Here is a 15,079-nt window from a genome sequence, read left to right on the forward strand (position 1 = left end):
TCGTCTGCTAAAGCATTTATATAGATTAGAAACAGCAGAGGGCCTATAATACTTCCATGTGGAAAGCCAGATATCACTTCTGCTTTCCACGATGACTTAACGTCAGTTACTACGGACTGTGACCTTTCTGAATGAAAATCACGAATCCATTCGCAGAACTGAAACGATACTCCACTGGCACGTAGTTTGATTATTAAAACCCTTCCGAAAATCTAGAAATAAGAAATAAATTTAGATCCCGTCTCGATAGCGCTCATTGCCTGTGAGAATAAAGAGCTAATGCTGTTTCACAAGAATGATATTTTCAGAATCCGTGCTGGTTGTGTGCCAACTAATCATTTTGCCATTGGTAATTCATAGTTTTTCAACACAATAAGTGTTCCAAAGTCCTACGGCAACTGTATATCAGTGATGTGGGTCTATAAAACATCGGATTAGCCCTACATCCTTTCTCGATAACTGGTGTGACTAGCTACTTGCCATGTCGCTAATAAAACAATACTGAGGTGTGTTTTTAATTTCATTTGGACTGCTAGGGATTTTCAATTTCTTGCTTCACGTTAGATAAAGCAGGTGTGCTGCAGGGGAGTGTCGTAGGACCGTTGCACTTCATAATGTATATAAATGAGTTTGTGGATAACATCGGATGTTCACTGAGGCTTTTTGCGGATGATGCTGTAGTATATCGAGACGTTGTAACAATGGAAAATTGTACTGAAATGCAGGAGGATCTGTAACGAATTGACGCATGGTGCAGGGAATGGCAATTGAATCTTAATTTACACAAGTGTAATGTGCTGCGAATACATAGAAAGAAAGGCCCTTTATCATTTAGCTACAATATGGCAGGTCAGCAATTGGATGCAGTTAATTCTATAAATTATCTGGGAGTAGGCATTAGGCGTGATTTAAAATGGAATGACCACATAAAATTAATCGTCAGTAAAGCAGATACCACACAGAGATTCGTTGGCAGAATCCTAAGGAAATGCAGTCCGAAAACAAAGGAAGTAGGTGACAGTACACTTATTCGCCCACTGCTTGAATACTGCTCACCGGTGTGGAATCCGTACCAGATAGGGTTGATAGAAGAGATAGAGAATATCAACGGCGAGCAGCGCGCTTCGTTACAGGATTATTTAGTAATCGCGAAAGCGTTACGGAGATGATAAATAAACTCCAGTAGAAGACTCTGCATGAGAGACGCCCATTAGCTCGGTACGGGCTTTTATAGAAGTTTCGAGAACGTACCTTCACCGAGGAGTCAAGCAGTATATTGCTCCCTGCTACGTATATCTCGCGAAGAGACCATGAGGATAAAATCAGAGAGATTAGAGCCCACACAGAGGCATACCGACAATCTCTCTTTCCACGAACAATACGAGACTGGAATAGAAGGGAGAACCGGTAGAGGTACTCAAAGTACCCTCCACCACACACCGTCATATGACTTGCGGAGTATGGATGTAGATGTAGATGCCTACTTTCCCATATCTCTACACTCAGAATTTCATGAGAACTGAACTTCCTCCTTGATCAAATAACTTCAAAGCGTGCAGCTCTGTCGACGTCAGTTCCCAATGAGTGTACGAATGAAGAGTAATGCTTTTGCTCAGATACATCAGTACCATTGCATGCAGCTGGAAACCATGTCCTAAGGTTATTATTTTTGTTATTATAGGTTATCTGTCTTGACCTGACTGCAATGTAATTAAAAAGAATTACACCAGACGCGCTTCGCTTTTATTTACCAAGCATCTTCTGTGGTATTCTGTAAATTGGATACAAACGCTTGTACATTTATTTTTTGATACTTTTAGGTTAAATACATCGTTTTCTTGATAAAGCTGTCCTGCAAGCTACTTACGGTGTTTCTTTATATAGTCTACACCTTCCCCTCCTGCTAGCAGTGGTTGGTGTCGACAGGCTTCGTTTCACATCTGCAGTTTTTGGCATTTTGCGTTATTTCCTGCGCTGCACAATTTATAAATGACTTTCTTAACTGTTTTTCATTCATCACTGCCACAGTGTTCATGCCTATCCATTTGTTTCGTTCACGTTGTGAATGTTGCCAACCTATGAAATGATTTTGTGTGTGTGTGTGTGTGTGTGTGTGTGTGTGTGGGTAGAGAAGTGAGAGAGGTGGTGGATTTATCTTTTTCAAGGGGGGGAGGGGGGCGGTGAGGAACGATAGGGATGGCCTGGGCAATGATTATGGGTCAGATCTGGGAGGAAATGGTAGTGGTAAATGGAGCATGTGATTATATTTGTACGTTTAATGTTATATTAAGTCGTCAATCAGTTTAAAGAGTGTGTGGTTTGCCCCCAGATCTGTCCCATAATCACTGTCCAGGCCATCCATTTCGTTTCTCCCGTCCTGCCCGCTACCCTCCACTTCTCTCACTTCTATACCCACACACACACACACACACACACACACACACACACACACACACAGAGAGACACACACACATACACACACAAAATCGTTTCATACGTTGGAAACACAACGTGAACGATATCAAATGAATAGGCATAAACACTGTGGCAGTGATAAATGAAAAGCAGTTAAGAAAGTCAGTTATAAATAGTGCAGAGCAGGAAATAACGCAAAATGCCAAAAACTGCATATGTGAAATGAAGCCTGCAGACTATGCAAAGAAACACAGTAAGTAGCTTGCTGGCCAACTTCATAAAGAAAATGCTGTTTTTTACCTAAAAGAATCCAAAAACACACGCATGTACCCAATTTACAGAATACCACAGAAGATGCTTTGTAAATAAAAGCGAAACGCGTCTGGTGTGATTCTTTTTAATTACATTGCAGTCAGCTCAAGACAGGTAACCTATAATAACGGATATTAACAGCTGCTGCGGAAGATGGCCACACAAACAAACGTTATTATTTTTATTTATAGATAATATAGATTACACTTCTACAAAGGAACCTAAGTACACTTCAACTTTTTATAGTGTATGATCACTATTACTTCGTATATTAATTTGCTAACAACACTACTGAAAAAAGCAGTACACCCTTACAGTGGTTTACATTTCACTCAAGATTTATTGTTGTAACATTGCATATGGCGTACCTGAAATGATAACACTTAGAGATCAGTAGCGCAAGCGGTTGTCAGGTACCTGATATCGAACCACGCTGAAACACCCATATTACACTCCTGGAAATGGAAAAAAGAACACATTGACACCGGTGTGTCAGACCAACCATACTTGCTCCGGACACTGCGAGAGGGCTGTACAAGCAGTGATCACACGCACGGCACAGCGGACACACCAGGAACCGCGGTGTTGGCCGTCGAATGGCGCTAGCTGCGCAGCATTTGTGCACCGCCGCCGTCAGTGTCAGCCAGTTTGCCGTGGCATACGGAGCTCCATCGCAGTCTTTAACACTGGTAGCATGCCGCGACAGCGTGGACGTGAACCGTATGTGCAGTTGACGGACTTTGAGCGAGGGCGTATAGTGGGCATGCGGGAGGCCGGGTGGACGTACCGCCGAATTGCTCAACACGTGGGGCGTGAGGTCTCCACAGTACATCGATGTTGTCGCCAGTGGTCGGCGGAAGGTGCACGTGCCCGTCGACCTGGGACCGGACCGCAGCGACGCACGGATGCACGCCAAGACCGTAGGATCCTACGCAGTGCCGTAGGGGACCGCACCGCCACTTCCCAGCAAATTAGGGACACTGTTGCTCCTGGGGTATCGGCGAGGACCATTCGCAACCGTCTCCATGAAGCTGGGCTACGGTCCCGCACACCGTTAGGCCGTCTTCCGCTCACGCCCCAACATCGTGCAGCCCGCCTCCAGTGGTGTCGCGACAGGCGTGAATGGAGGGACGAATGGAGACGTGTCGTCTTCAGCGATGAGAGTCGCTTCTGCCTTGGTGCCAATGATGGTCGTATGCGTGTTTGGCGCCGTGCAGGTGAGCGCCACAATCAGGACTGCATACGACCGAGGCACACAGGGCCAACACCCGGCATCATGGTGTGGGGAGCGATCTCCTACACTGGCCGTACACCACTGGTGATCGTCGAGGGGACACTGAATAGTGCACGGTACATCCAAACCGTCATCGAACCCATCGTTCTACCATTCCTAGACCGGCAAGGGAACTTGCTGTTCCAACAGGACAATGCACGTCCACATGTATCCCGTGCCACCCAACGTGCTCTAGAAGGTGTAAGTCAACTACCCTGGCCAGCAAGATCTCCGGATCTGTCCCCCATTGAGCATGTTTGGGACTGGATGAAGCGTCGTCTCACGCGGTCTGCACGTCCAGCACGAACGCTGGTCCAACTGAGGCGCCAGGTGTAAATGGCATGGCAAGCCGTTCCACAGGACTACATCCAGCATCTCTACGATCGTCTCCATGGGAGAATAGCAGCCTGCATTGCTGCGAAAGGTGGATATACACTGTACTAGTGCCGACATTGTGCATGCTCTGTTGCCCGTGTCTATGTGCCTGTGGTTCTGTCAGTGTGATCATGTGATGTATCTGACCCCAGGAATGTGTCAATAAAGTTTCCCCTTCCTGGGACAATGAATTCACGGTGTTCTTATTTCAATTTCCAGGAGTGTAGTACGTGGTATAGCCTCCACAGGCGGTAACACAGATGGTGACTCTGGCATCCAGTCGATTGTGCAGACGGTGACTACTGTACTGGAATACGTTATGCCGCGCCTCCTCGACCTGTTCACGTATAGTTCTGTTAGAGCTGTTTGTCGACGAATCGCACGAGTAATTTCTCGTTCCATCACATTTCACACGTTTTCGACTGGAGACAGTCCGGAGATCGTGCTGTCCAGGGAAGTTGCTACAAGTCGTGAATAGCACATTGAGTTTCACGGGTAGTGTGTGGGTGGGCCTTATCCTGTTGCAACAACACATCACATTCCTGCTACAAGAACGGGAAAATGGCAAAAGCCCGGATCTAACAAAAGTTTGTACCTTGCGAGGATGGTTGGCGCCCCCTCCAGAAATATCAAAGGTAGACGGGAGTTATGGCTTACTGCAACCCAGAAAATAAGGCTGGGGTGTTTCCAGTGTTCCTTGAAAGAATGCACTCTATGAGGCAGTGCTCACCAGGTCTACGTCGTTCGTGCAAAGGACTATCACTTCGCACAGGCAGAATCTGCTATCATCGTTGAAGACCACGGTGCGCCATTTTCTCTTCCAAGTGACTGGCTGACAGTACCCGTCGAGCCGTACACTTCGATGTTGCGGCGTGAATGGAAGACGGGATAGAGGCGAGCGTGCCTGTAGTCTCACTGCTAATAACCTGTTCGAAACAATTCGTGTTGACTCGTCTGGATTCACAGGCCCTATTATCAGTGGTGTGGTAGCTGCACGATCTGCTCTTACTGCCATTACAATACGACGATCCCTGCTAGCGTCTCTGCTACGTAGACGTCCAGAATGTGAGAATGTTCACGTGACCACTGGCACAAGCATCGTTGCACTACTGACGCAGCACGTCCAACCAGTGTGGAAATTCTCTGCCCCTCGGAAATTCACAATTTGATCCCTTTCAAATCCTTTCAGATGACAGTAGGAAGAACGAATTCCTCTCTGTGGCATGGTAGCCTGTGTAATGGGACACACACCTCTGATATCACCTTTCTTTATAGAAATAGCTGATACCAGGGATATTTTCGAATGTCGTATAGGTGAACATTAGCTCGGCTGTTTCACTGAAAGGATTTCATATGATTTTGTACACGATGTGTTGTATTTCAGGCTAAAATATACAAAAAGAAATTACTTTGTCACAATCGATATTTACTAATCTGTTTGTGTAGCTACAATTATTCTTCCTTTAGAAATATTTGGAGTTACGAAATATCTGGCACACTTAAAATTCATATTATTAATTGCACACTGCCGGCCGCGGTGGCCGAGCGGTTCTAGGCGCTTCAGTCCGGAACCGCGCGACTGCTACGGTCACAGGTTCGAATCCTGCCTCGGGCATGGATGTGTGTGATGTCCTTAGATTAGTTAGGTTTAAGTAGTTCTAAGTTCTAAGGGACTGATGACCTCAGATGTTAAGTCCCATACTGCTCAGGGCCATTTGCAGCATTGTTTTCAATTGGACAGTCTAACGCTAATTATTAAATTTATTTTTGGATTCATTTAAAAAATAGTGATATAACTCGGTGATGATTCTTCTTTTGTCAAGAAAGTTTGTACACTCTTTTGTTTTGTAAATTCTATGGAATGTGTTAGTAACACAAAATGAGTGAGTAGTAGTGGGCATGCCTCTAATGGAAACGGATGATTTTTTAAATTTAGGCAATAATAATGTAATTTTTGGTTTTATGGAAATTGAGATTATGAAGTCAGTGTGATATAGAAGAATGGATTAAATTTTTTTTTTTAAATCATGGAAACAGAAAGTACTTCATCAATTATTATGTCAACTGGAAGCCACAAACTCAAAATTGCAATCTCAAGAATCTGCCCCTAGAAGTACTGCAGCCAACAACGAGAAAATGAAGATATGTAAATCAAAAATTTTGTATATCTTACGCCTCTAGAAGATTTTGAAACTAATAAAGAGACTGAAAATTTACTGATGATGTGTGGGAGGGTAAGACTACACCTGCTTGCTTCACACCTTTGCATCACACTGAGCTGTCTCTAGCTGTGAGCATTCTTGTTAAATGGTAGACACAGATAGTGCTCTGGTAGTACACCACTACACTGTTTGTTGGTGGACGACTTTGAAACCATTATGAGTACATCAAATATCGCCCAGGTAACAGAAGCTGTCATCGGATTCAAATCGACGTCGTCTTTCCTTCTGTACTAATTTTTTCCTGGCAGTGTATTTTCGAAGAGACATCAAGTTCCAGTTAATTAAATTCTAAGGCAGTACTACTTACGGACCGGTTTTATTAACTTAGTAACTACCTACCAATTACTAATTAAGCTCTGGTTCCCTAGACAACTGCACTTCAACATAAATACCTCCGGGTCTCTGGCCTTCTGGACTAGTATAGTGTTTCTGGAATCCAGAATTGAAAAAGTTCAAATCCGGTAACCCATCTTAGGCGAGCATAGACTGTAATTCCAAACAGCCTCTACATGCTGAAACTAGCTGGTATCGAAATTCGCTGAATTTCAATTCAGCTTCTTCCTGGGCAGAAATAAATTATACCCCCACTCCCTCCTATGCCTATTCCTCCAATCCTCTGAGACATTACGAGTTTGAAAAGCTGCCATTCACTCAGTTTAAGGCAGCCTGCAACCTGGCAGTACCATCATATATCGAGCTTTTGTTATCTACTTCAAACACTGCGTCTACAAACTGGAGGTACTCTGTCCTGTTCACGGTTCGTGTTCTTCATCGACAGACGTGGAAGATACGAGGTGCCGGTCAGTTCAAGAGTGGGGGTTTTTATGCCAAAATTTCAGTGCCCTAAACTGTCTCGACTGAAGGTGTACTTTGTATTATGATCTGTTCATGGGATACTTTCACTAGAGTTCCACCATGATAGCTGTTGTACATAGCTGCAGCAACAAGGATGTAAAATCAACTCTGCAGTTTACATGGGTTATGATTTATTACAAACTGAGCACACTCAATAAAGCTGAAATTGGTTCATATTCTGTAAACTGCAGACACATTAAAATACTTTTTTAGTTTCGAGGTAGCACAACCTCAAACAATCCTCACTCAAATGAGAAATACTACTTAATTTCCTCGGCATATTTAATGATAACATTCACTCTAATTTCCACTACTTTATTATCTGATGAAGAACATGTCAATCTATGTAGACATACTGATTTTACAGGTAATGTGTGCGTAGAGGTATGATCTGATCCTCTGGTAGGCTACACACAGCTCCGTTAATTGCTAACAGTAGATAAGAAAGAACGTAAGATAAAAATCGATCACACAACAACAATCCATAGATATACATTTTAGGCAGTATGTCTTCTTGATTTCGTAGACATATAGCTTTAACATATCGACTGTACTATTAGAAGATAATTATTAGAGAAATGGAAAGAAGTGTGTAGGCTACGTTTTACAACTAGCAAATTGTAAGAATTAACCTGTAATTTCACACGCCACCAGGTTAGCAAAGAGTGGTAACACGGTGCTTCCTGTACTCGGATAGGTGCGCTAGCTCCTGATCGAATCCACCCGTAGGATTAACGACGGGGGCCGGTGTGCCAGCCAGTCTGGATGTAGTTTTTTGGCGGTTTTCCACGTCCCACTAGGTGAATACCGGGCTGGTCCCAATGTTCCAACTCGCAGACATTTGAAAACGTTCGCATTGTTTCATGACTCACACTAGATGCAGACAGCTGTGGTGTACACTAATTCTGTCCAGAGCGGTACAGGGTGGCGAGAGGAAGGACATCCAGCCACCCTTTGACACTATCATTGCCAAATCCATAGTAACAGGCCGACCCCGGGTTGAAGCGTGAAAAATTCCCAAGAAATTGATGTTGAACCTGTATTTTCCCACAGCCATGGTTTCGACAAAACAGCAAATAGAGGTTTACCCTAAAACTGCTGGTAGTATTTTCGAAAGACTTTGTAATTTTTTTGATCTTTGAGTTACGAATTACTTTAGAAAATTGAAATTCTACTCCCTTAGAACAAACAGAACATCTAGACCTTGTTAGCCACTTGGAGACTTGCTAAAGAAATGTAAATTTCTGTTAAGTATCTAATATCATCAACGTCAGCGCGATTCTACGCAAAAAAAATTGCTCTGAGTACTACGGGACTTAACACCTGAGGTCATCAGTCCCCTAGAACTTAGAGCTACTTAGTTCTAAGTTCTAGGGGACAGATGACCATGGATTTTAAGTCCCATAGTGCTCAGAGCAATTTTTTAAAACTACTTAAAACTAACTAACCTACGGACATCACACACATCCATGCCCGAGACAGGATTCGAACCTGCGACCGTGAAGGTATCACGGTTCCAGACTGAAGCGCCTAGAACCGCTCGGCCACAGCGGCCAGCGACTCTACGCCATCGCCTTGTTTCCTGCCGCATTAGCACTACCGCATAGCTGAAGCTGTATGTAGCACACCTGTGAAGGGTAAATCGACCTGATATTTGTCCAAATAGCACGCAGTTGAGCAAGCCATCAATTAATTTTAGTATCTCCTGTCTCGTGCGAGCTACGTGTGATATTTACTTAAAACAAATCGGCCAGTATTCCCCCTGCCATGTCTACCACACTTTGAGTAATATGTTATATACACCGAAACCGGAAAGAGGGGTACGACGTAATTTTTACGAGACCTGCGTCATTCCGGCCGGGGATCCGCGAGGCTGCTTAACAGCGCGTTCCTCGTCTGTTTTGTGGCCAATGCCGCTGCTCCATTACCCCAGAGGCAAATAAACAATTCAGATACTTTGACAGTCTTTCTAATGGAGAATTTTCCCAATGAAATGCGGTTATTAAAAACGACAGGTGTTGGTCGAAACAACAGAACGCAGCGTTGAGATAAATCACAATCGTTAATGGACCAATCAGTCGTTGGTTTTGACAGCGTAGGCAAATGACCGCAAATTGCCCCCAGTAAAAACATTGCCGAACGGCGTTTAATGCCTATGGATTTGCAGTGGCCCCGACAGGGTCATTAGCGGTCAACGGTTCGAACGTCCGAAATCGTCAGGGGAGATATACATGTTTTACGTCCTGCAATCTCGTTAGAAGCAAACTGAGTTACTACATTGGCACTGAATTGATACCAATGTATCTGTTTGTATGTTTTCAATTAACGAGGTAAAATGTAACAGTATTCAATCATATAACAGCCTATTTCAAAGATCATGATAGAGATGATCAAGCAGAAGCGTAGTTGTGCTTATTTCCTTCAGACTTCCTGTTTCCAGACTAAAATACACATTTTTGTTTTGTTTTGTCATCTTTTCCCGGCGCAGACATTAGTACATAAGGTATATGCTATGTAGCTGTAGAAACACAATTTATTCCATTAGTATTTCGGCCATAAAATTTGTATCTACATTCCGAGTAAGTCAATTAGTACTAAACAATGAAAAGTGCGAGGTCATCCACAAGGGTACTAAAAGTAATACGATAAATTTGGGGTATACGATAAGTCGCACAAATCTTAGGGCTGTCAATTCAAGTAAATGCCTATGAATTACAATTATGAGCAAATCAAATTGGAAATACCACATAGATAATATTGTGGGGAAGGCGAAACACTTACAAGATGAGACAAACCCACTAAAGAGACAGCCTACATTACATGTGTCCGTCCTCTGCTGGAATATTGCTTCGCGGTATGGGATTCTTAAGAGGTAGGATGACGGAGGACATCGAAAAAGTGCAAAGAAGGCAGCTCGTTTCGTGTTATCGCGCAATAGGTGTGAAAGTGAGTCCTTCCGTTTAAGGTTCAGCGCCAAAGAGCATGCGGCCACCACACTGCCTGTTGATAAAATATCGATACACCAGTAACGCTGCAGCATTGTTCGATATATGTCTGAACATATATTTCGCCGATATACCGATGAATCGATATCGAAAAGGCTATATCGTATGCCATTATTTCTTATATTATATTTTTTTCACAATTTTCGGTAAATATTTGGAAATTTTCTTCCGATATTGTAGTAGAACATAATTTTACATCTACATCTACATGGTTTCTCTGCAATTCACACTTAAGTGCCTGCCAGAGGGTTCATCGAACCATTTTCATACTACTTCTCTACCATTCCACTATCGAATGGCGCGTGGTAAAAAGGAACACCTAAATCTTTCCGTTTGAGCTCTGATTTCTCTTATTTTACTATGATGATCATTTCTCCCTACATAGGTGGGTGTCAACGAAATATCTACGCATTCGGAAGAGAAAGTTGGTGATTGAATTTTCGTAAATATATCTCGCCGCAAAGAATACCGCCTTTGTTTCAGTGACTGCCAACCCAACTCGCGTATCATATCGGTGACACTCTCACCCCTATTGCGCGATAACACGAAAGGAGCTGCCCTTCTTTGCACTGTTTCGATGTCCTCCGTCAATCCTACCTCGTAAGAATCCTATACTGCTCAGCAATATTCTAGCAGAGGACGGACACATGTAATGTAGGCTGTCTCTTTAGTGGTTTTGTCGCATCTTCTAAGTGGTCTGCCAACAAAGCGCAGTCTATGTTTCGCCTTCCCCACAATACTATCTATGTGGTCTTTCCAATATGGGTTTCTCGTAATTGTAATTCCTAGGTATTTAGTCGAACTGACAGCCGTTAGATTTGTGCGATTTACCGTATACCGAAAATTTATCGGATTTTCTTTAGAACCCATGTGGATGACCTCGCACTTTTCTTTGTTTAGAGCTAATTGCCACTTTTCGCGCCATACAGAAATACTCTCTAGGTCATTTTGTAATTGGAATCAATCGTCTGATGTTTTTACTAGACGGTAAATTATAGCGTCATCTGCAAACAATCTAAGGGGGCTGTTCAAATTGTCACCTTGATCATTTATATAAATCAGGAACAGAAGAGGGCCTATGACACTACCTTGCGGAACGCCAGATATCACTTCTGTTCTACTCGATGATTTACCGTCTATCACTACGAACTGTGACCTCTATGAGAGGAAATCACGAATCCAGTCACACAAGAGAGGCGATACTCCTTATGCACGCAATTTGATTAATAGTAGCTTCTGAGGAACGGTATCAAAAGCCTTCTGGAAATTTAGGAATATTGAATAGATCTGAGATCCCTTGTCTACAGCATTCATTACTTCATGGGAATAAAGAGCTAGCTATGTTGCACAAGAACGATATTTTCTGAATTCGTGTTGGTTATGAACCAACAAGTCGTTTTGTTCAAGGTGATTCATGATGTTCGAGTACAGTATATGCTCCAATATCCTACTGCAAATTGAGATCAGTGATATAGGTCTGTAATTCAATGTGTTACTCCTATTTCCGTTCTTGGATATTGGTGTGACCTGTGCTACTATCCAGTCTTTAGGAACAGAACTTTCGTGATGTGAGCGGTTGTTTATGATTGCTAAGAAATGCGCTATTGTGTCTGCATACTCTGAAAGGAACCTAATTGGTATACCATCTGTACCGGAAGACTTGCCTTTCTTAAGTGATTTTAGTTGTTTCGCAACACCTAAGATATCTACTTTTATTTCAGTCATGTTAACAGCTATTATGGTTCCGAATTCTAGAATATTTACTTCGTCTTCTTTCGTGAAGGAATTACGGAAAACTGTATTTAGTAATTCCGCTTTAGTGGCACCATCATCGGTAACATTTCCATCGCTATCGCCAGTGACAGTATTGACTGTTTTTGCCACTGGTGTACTTCATGTACGACCAGAATGTCTTTGGATTTTCTACCATATTTTGAGACAATATTTCATTGTGGAAACATTACTTTCACTATATGAAAGATACTTACTACTTTTTGAGCTTTCATCAGGTCCAGTCTTTCTTTTCGACTGTGTGGAGCAAGTGTGGGTGGCAAGAGGAAGAATTTCGATTGCACCGTGGGGTGGAGGGGGGGGGGGGTGAGGGGTGGCGGTGTGAGTGGAATAACAAGATATCCGATCTGAAGGAACAGCACACCAGTTACGTTAAAAAGACAATTTTTAACGCAACTAGTGCGCTGTTTCTTCACATTGGCTTTCTCCAAAAATAGTTGCAGAAAATGATGAACAAAAACTAAATGACAAGAATGGTCTTGCGATAGTCGGAAACGTATGAGGGGAAATGCTGACGTAATCGGGACTCGGCGCTATCAACAGGAACTGCAACATTTAACTTCGCCACACAGTAGCTGCAACATTTAACTTCGCCACACAGTTTGGACACTACAACTGCTAAGTCACTAGCGTTGGTAGAAATGAAAAAAAAAAAATGGAAGTCGGCATGAAGTGATCTGGAGAAATTCGATGTGTGACGAAACCCGCGACGGACACATGGGACAGCTGTTATTGTGCCACTTACATGGAGTTACCATTGTTAGCAAAGTGGTTATCGCCAAGCGTGAACGTGCATCGTTTTCCTTTCAGTTATTGCTCTAAGGGAGATAAGCAGGCTGCTAGCATGTTGATGTACAAAAATCTAGTAATTACGTATTATATATGTATTATATACGAACCATTTATTATATATGAACAATGGACCTTGCCGTTGGTGGGGAGGCTTGCGTGCCTCAACGATACAGATAGCCGTACCGTAGGTGCAACCACAACGGAGGGGTATCTGTTGACAGGCCAGACAAACTTGTGATACCTGAAGAGGGGCAGCAGCCTTTTCAGTAGTTGCAGGGGCAACAGTCTGGATGATTAACTGATCTGGCCCTGTAACAGTAACCAAAACAGCCTTGCTGTTGTGGTACTGCGAACGGCTGAAACCAAGGGGAAACTACAGCCGTCATTTTTCCCGAGGGCATGCAGCTTTACTGTATGGTTAAATCATGATGGTGTCATCTTGGGTAAAATATTCCGGAGGTAAAATAGTCCCCATTCGGAACTCCGGGCGGGGACAACCCAAGAGGACGTCGTTATCAAGAGAAAGAAAACTGGTGTTCTACGGATCGGAGCGTGGAATGTCAGAGTCCTTAGTCGGGCAGGTAGGTTAGAAAATTTAAAAAGGGAAATGGGTAGGTTAAAGTTAGATATAGTGGGAATTAGTGAAGTTCGGTGGCAGGAGGAACAAGACTTTTGGTCAGGTGAATACAGGGTTATAAATACAAAATCAAATAGGGGTAATGCAGGAGTAGGTTTAATAATGAATAAAAAAATAGGAGTGCGGGTAAGCTACTACAAACAGCATAGTGAACGCATTATTGTGGCCAAGATAGACAAAAAGCCCAGGCCTACTACAGTAGTACAAGTTTATATGCCAACTAGCTCTGCAGACGATGAAGAAATTGATGAAATGTATGATGAGATAAAAGAAATTATTCAGGTAGCGAAGGGAGACGAAAATTTAATAGTCATGGGTGACTGGGGTTCGACAGTACGAAAAGGAAGAGAAGGAAACGTAGTAGGTGAATATGGATTGGGGCTAAGAAATGAAAGAGGAAGCCGCCTGGTAGAATTTTGCGCAGAGCATAACTTCATCATAGCCTACACTTGGTTCAAGAATCATGAAAGAAGATTGTAATCATTGAAGAACCCTGGAGATACTAAAAGGTTTCAGATAGATTATATAATGGTAAGACAGAGATTCAGGAACCAGATTTTAAACTGTAAGACATTTCCATGGGCAGATGTGGACTCTGACTACAATCTATTGTTTATGAACTGTAGATTAAAACTGAAGAAACTGCAAAATGGTGGGAATTTAAGGAGATGAGACCTGGATAAACTGAAAGAACCAAAGGTTGTACAGAGTTTCAGGGAGAGCATAAGGGAAAAATTGACAGGAATGGGGGAAAGAAATACAGTAGAAGAAGAATGGGTAGCTTTGAGGGATGAAGTAGCGAAGGCAGCAGAGGAACAAGTACGTAAAAAGACGATGGCTAGTAGAAATCCTTGGGTAACAGAAGAAATACGGAATTTAATAAATGAAAGGAAGAAATACAAAAATGCAGTAAGAGAAGCAGGCAAAAAGGAATACCAATGTCTCAAAAATGAGATCGACACGAAGTGCAAAATGGCTAAGCAGTGATGGCTAGAGGACAAATGTAAGGATGTAGAGGCTTATCTCACTAGGGGTAAGATAGATACTGCCTACAGGAAAATTAAAGAGACCTCTGGAGAAAAGGGAACCACTTGCATGAATATCAAGAGCTCAGATGGAAACCCAGTTCTAAGCAAAGAAAGGAAAGCAGAAGAGTGGAAGGATTATATTGAGGGTGTATGCAGGGGCGATGTTCTTGAGGACCATATTATGGAAACGGAAGAGGAGGCAGATGAAGATGAACTGGGAGATATGATACTGCGTGAAGAGTTTGACAGAGTACTGAAAGAGATAAGTCGAAACAAGGCCCCGGGAGTAGACAACATTCCATTAGAACTACTGACAGCCTTGGGAGAGCCAGGCCTAACAAAAGTGTACCATCTGGTGAGCAAGATGTATGAGA

Source organism: Schistocerca piceifrons, chromosome 6 (genome assembly GCF_021461385.2).
Source record: "Schistocerca piceifrons isolate TAMUIC-IGC-003096 chromosome 6, iqSchPice1.1, whole genome shotgun sequence".
NCBI lineage: Eukaryota > Metazoa > Arthropoda > Insecta > Orthoptera > Acrididae > Schistocerca > Schistocerca piceifrons.